The sequence below is a fragment of the Bufo bufo genome, chromosome 11, assembly GCF_905171765.1.
Source record: "Bufo bufo chromosome 11, aBufBuf1.1, whole genome shotgun sequence".
NCBI classification, from domain to species: domain Eukaryota; kingdom Metazoa; phylum Chordata; class Amphibia; order Anura; family Bufonidae; genus Bufo; species Bufo bufo.
This window is the reverse complement of record NC_053399.1, coordinates 25,506,734-25,512,950: the sequence shown is the minus strand read 5'-3', so window position 1 is coordinate 25,512,950 and position 6,217 is coordinate 25,506,734.

Here is a 6,217-nt window from a genome sequence, read left to right as displayed (position 1 = left end):
TCATCCACCATAGTGCATCGGTCCCCAACCTGCGCTCTTCGCCTGTTGTGAATGCTGGGAGTTCTACTTTTACAACAGCCGGGGTGACAGGTTGCAGATGTCTTTCCTAGAGGGTAATGTAAAGTTACACAAATGACGTCCATGTCTGTTACTACTTTTTCTAGTTACACTAATCTGCAGTATTTATTTTATAGTCTTTCTAGTTTTTTAATTTTAATCCAATATTTATTTTATTTTGTTACTACCATATATATATTTTTTTTATTTCTATAGCACACGGTTAACGGCCCATGTACACGGGGCAGCTTAATTCCGGTCATGTAAAACATATTTTTGCGTCACGTTTAGGGGGAAGAGAGAGCGAGCGCCCTGTGCAGATCCCGGTGTGCCGCTCACATGGTGCCGGTATTAATCGGCCCTTTTTGTGTGTGATTTGCAACCAACGTGCAGTACAAATGATTGACATTGTTCACCTTTTTCCCCAGTGTCTTGTAGACAAATCCAAGGTGATTGGATAGTGCCACCTGTGTAATTGGGCCTAAGTTCTTGTTCACATATTACAGTTCTGCAGGAAAGTGTAATAGTGAGAAATGGATTTGACTGTAAAAAAAACAATGTCTCTTTTATACTTTTTCACTGTTTAGGATCCACCTCTGGCTATTTCGTCTGCACAGTGTGAACAGGGTGTTAAGACTTGTTTATTGCAACAGAAATCACAGAAGGACATTTCAAATATGTGCAAATTGTAATGTTAAAGCGGTATTGCAGCCATCATTAAAGGGCTTGTCTGGGACTTAAAGGGCATCTGTCAGCAGATTTGTACCTATGACACTGGCTGACCTGTTACATGTGCACTTGGAAGCTGAAGACATCTGTGTTGGTCCCATGTTCATATGTGCCCGCATTGCTGAGAAAAATGACATTTTAATATATGCAAATGAGCCTCTAGGAGCAACGGGGGCGTTGGTGTTACAGAGAGAGCTGAGCCGTTGCTCCTAGAAGCTCATTTGCATATATTAAAACATCATTTTTCTCAGCAATGCGGACACATATGAACATGGGACTAACACAGATGTCTTCAGCTGCCAAGCGCACATGTAACAGGTCAGCCAGTGTCATAGGTACAAATCTGCTGACAGATGCTCTTTAAATGTTGATGACCTATGCTCAGGATAGGTTATAAATATCAGATCGGTGGGGGTCCGACTCCCAGCATTCCCACTGGTCAGCTGCCATGAGTGATGTAGCCACTTCATAGAATACTAAGCACAGCGCTGTACAATGTATAGTGGCTCTGCTTGGTATTAGGGTTAAACGCTATGTACACCTTTTGGGAGCAATTTTGGTCTTTATTTAAAATAAATAAGTAAATAATTGCCGTTCTGTCACAAAGGGTTAACAGCTTTTCTAACTGTGTGAATCGTACCTCCACTTTCACTTTGTGCTAGTCAACTTATAATCCTTATCTCTCGATTATTAAAAGGCCATAAACACTTATTTAAGCCACATTCTTATCAGTAACATAAGAATTGGGCTCTGAGTGTTTATAAAGTCAGAGATGAGCAGCCGTCGCCTGAGCTGCCTGCAGATCCCGCTACTAGAGAATCTGAAGGCTGTACAGAGAAAGGGGCTCAAAATATTTAATAAAGACCAACCGAAAAATCACCCTAAAGGTGTGCATAGCCTTTAAGTCCCATTCACTTGAATGGGACTGAGCTGCACTAAGGCCGTGTAATGGAAAGGGCCCCTCCGCTCGCCCAAGCACAGCGGCCCCTCCGCTCGCCCAAGCACAGCGGCCCCTCCCAGCAGCTGATCTGCAGGATTGTCTCAGTCTGCTATTGTAACCTATCCTGAGGATGGCCCATCTCAGACTTCAACATATCGCATGGGAATGCCATCAATGTCCGATAGGTATAGCTCCCAGAGGGTGGTGCTTGCATGGTTTGCTGTCCCTTCACCTTGGGGCCACAGTTTATAGAAAAAAGAGCGAGTCCCAGAGGTTGGGCTCACAACTATCTGACTTTAGTAGCATATCCTAGCAATATATCATCAATGTCTGAGATGAGACAACCCCTTTAAGTCCCAGAAAACCCCTTTAATCACATCTCCATTTGCTCTGTCTTAAACGGGTTGTCCGGGTTCAGAGCTGAACCCGGACATATCCCCATTTTCACCCCGGCAGCGCCCCTGACTTGAGCATCGGAGCAGGGACATAACCTATAGTAGAAGAGCAAAACGTAAACGTGACTCATACTTATACATTCGTTATAGAGTGTATCTTACTCTTAGTTCCTAAGGATCTCCTATATGTACAGGATTTTAGATTTTAGTAATGCTTGTTTTTTTTTTTTTTTTTTTGCGGGGTTACGTTTTCAAGCAAGTACATATTTTTTTTTTTTTTTTTTTTACTGCATTACCTCTTCAGATACGGAGCTCAGAATGCTGTTTCCTCAGCAGATATATTCACATTATTAGCCCAGCTTCTTATAATGGTATTAAACTGGTGCCTTGGGCATCTGCTTTAAAGGGACACTGAAGTTTAAAAAAAGAAAAAAATGAATTTGATTATTGTGATATTTATCTCTCGGACCGCCCATAATGAAATTCAAATGGTGGAAACGGTTCTATATAGTTTTCTATATGTCTCCCTCCTATATTGTTTGTACTCGGTGGAAGGGGGTCCGGCCTAGACTGCTCTCCGCACTGGAGACCAAGCAAATGAATTCTTCTCCCTACCTAAGGCCTCCTGCACAGGACCGTGTCACGGATCGGCAAAATACAGATGCCTTCCCTGTTGAATCCACATTTTTCTCACCCCCCCCCCCCCACCATCACCACTAGAAATGACTGTTCTCACCCGCTACACAGACAAGAATAGGACATGTTCTGTAATTTGCGGAAATACCGCACACAGATGATGGCTAGAAAAGAATGGGTCTGTGTGCAGTCCACAATGATACGGTCGTGTGCATGAGGCCTTACAGAGGACCAAGAACCCCCGTCTTCTCTGCCAAATATCTGCCACCACCATAGATGGTATCTTACTCCACCACGATTCGGATTCAGACCTATTATTAATAAGTTGACGGCAAGAGAAAAGTTAAAGTATTTGTTGAGAGTTAGGGCTGATTCAGACGGCCGTATGCTGTCCGCAATAAAGGCGGATCCGTTTTTTTTTTTTTTTAGGATTAGATGCTGTCCCATTCACTTCTATGGGGCCCTTTTCTTCCATTGCACGGCTCAGCAAAAAAATTAAAACCTGTCCTATACTTGTCAGTGAAAATCAGGACATGGCCCTATTGAAGTCTATGGATCAGCAAAATCACGGACTGCAATCCCTTTTTTTGTGGACATGCTGAACTGTCCGCAAAAAAGCGGATCCGCGTTTTTGCGGACAGCATACGGCCGTCTGAATGACCCCCTAGTAAGACGTGGCTGCTGCCTTCCAGAAACGGCGCCACACCTTTTCACAGGTTTTGTGTGGTATTGCAGCTGAGCCGGATTTACTTTTTTGGGGCTAGGCTGCACTTTCAGATACAACCCATGGACTGGGGTGGCGCTGTTTCTAGAAGAAAGCAGACACATTTTTTCTAACTCTGCACAGTCCCTTTAATGTGCCTTTAAGGCTACTTTCACACTAGTGTTATAGGTTTCCGGCAGAGAATAGCCTGACGGAGCGCTCTGGATCCGGGATAGGCGGATGTTACTGCAATGCCCGGCGGCCCCCATTGACTATAATGGGATCTAGCAGAGATCTGTCCGCCACCTGGCAAATAATATGCCGGGATTCGGCTGGACAAGAACCGCTGTCCAGCCAGATGGCATTGTGGCCCACCGGGCATTGCGGTAACATCGGCCGGACATCTGTAATGCAGATGTGAAAGAAGCCTTAGTCTTCTACAAATCAGGTTTAGCAGCTATTCTTCTATCCGCTCCATACAGAACTAGCAGTGCATCTGGATTATGATGTAAGAACGTATGGTCCTGGTGGAGGGGGGGGGTTCTACGTGACTCCCCTGGATGTTCTATATGTGCACGTGGTCCTGATGCATTTATACAGACCAGTATTGGATTATCTTTTACTTTCATAGCCTGCTTTCTAATATTATCCATACAATTTTGCAATGAATGTAGTTTACGTATGTTTTAATAAACAAGTCTTTTTTTTTAAAATTTGTCTGACGCATTTCATTTGTACGGGCATCTCCGGCCAAATATTAAAAAGGGTATTTCCAAAAAAACAAGCAAAAATCCCTTATACTCACCTCCCTCGCTCTTCTGCTTGTGCCATGGTCCTCGCTGCCCTCCACTTCCTTCCTTGGGGATCTTTCACACGAGCGGATGCCAAGCCCCGTTCCGGACAGCAGAGACACGGAGCAATAACATGGTTGACAATGCTCCGTGCCTCTCTGTGACCTTTTTACTACAAAATCACAGTGAGATAAAGTTGTCACCGTGATTTTGTACCAAAAAGGTCCCAGAGAGGAAAGAGCATTATCAACCATGTTACTGCTCCGTGTCTCTGCTGCCCGGAGCGGGGCTTGGCTCTCTTTCATGCAGCAGATTACCCGCATGGGATCCGCTCCTGTGAAAGAGCCCCCAGGCTGCTTTCACATCGTTGTGCTGTCCGGTACTGAGATCCGCCACAGGGTCTCAGAACCGCAGCACTATGCTTTAGTTTTGTCCCTATTCATTGTCAATAGGGACAAAACTGAAGAAACTGGAACGGAGTGCTCCAGAATGTATTCCATTCCGGTTTGTTGCCTTCCCATGCAGAGTTTGTGTGCAGCATGGGAAACTGAAGAAGCCAGCACCAAAAACCATGGAAGTCAATGCTGCCAGATCCGATATACAACCGGATCCGTTCTGTATGAATGCAGCCGGTTGTATTATTAGAACGGTAGCGTTTTGCTGTGGTTTTGAGATCTTCAACCACCCCCCTTACTGGATTTTAAAACTGGACAGCAAAAACGCTACTTGAAAGTAGCTTTAATGCCTCTTGCACACGAACGTTGTGTGGCCGTATTACGGTCCGCAATACTGTAAAACAAAACATGCAATGCAACAGCTCTCTGCAAACCAAATAAAGTACAAAAATGCATAATAATGGCTAGTGCTATGCTTATAAATTAGAGATGCTTGGCAAATACATTCTGTACAAAATTATTTGGGCCCGTCTGCCACACGTCAAGGCGATCTCTGTAAGACTGGAACCGAACACTAAGGCCTCTTTCACACTTGCGTTGTCCGGATCCGTCGTGTACTCCACTTGCCGGAATTACACTCCGGATCCGGAAAAACGCAAGTGTACTGAAAGCATTTGAAGACGGAACCGTCTTCCAAATGCTTTCAGTGTTACTATGGCACCCAGGACGCTATTAAAGTCCTGGTTGCTATAGTAGGAGCGGGGGAGCGGTATACTTACAGTCCATGCGGCTCCCGGGGCGCTCCAGAATGACGTCAGAGCGCCCCATGCGCATGGATGACGTGATCCATGCGATCACGTGATCCATGCGCTTGGGGCGCCCTGACGTCACTCTGGAGCGCCCCGGGAGCCGCACGGATGGTAAGTATGCTGCTCTCCGCTACACTTTACCATGGCTGCCAGGACTTTAGCGTCCTGGCAGCCATGGTAACCATTCAGAAAAAGCTAAATGTCGGATCCGGCAATGCGCCGAAACGACGTTTAGCTTAAGGCCGGATCCGGATCAATGCCTTTCAATGGGCATTAATTCTGGATCCGGCCTTGTGGCAAGTCTTCAGGATTTTTGGCCGGAGCAAAAAGCGCAGCATGCTGCGGTATTTTCTCCGGCCAAAAAACGTTCTGTTCCGGAACTGAAGACATCCTGATGCATCCTGAACGGATTTCTCTCCATTCAGAATGCATTAGGATAATCCTGATCAGGATTCTTCGGCATAGAGCCCCGACGACGGAACTCTATGCCGGAAGAAAAGAACGCAAGTGTGAAAGAGCCCTAAATTCTACCTGCTATGTGCCATGACGGCTACTAGGGCTGCACGATATGGGAATTTTGTGCGATTGCGATTAGGGCCCTAAAAATTGCGATAACTATATGCTATACGATATTTTAAGGGAATTGTGCTAGAGGTCTATTTGCTTGGATTTTCAAGGCAAAAGCACACAGAAATTACTGATAATGCTGAAATGTAGTTCTGCTCAACTCCAGAACTGAAATGCACAGTGTTTTTCTAAATA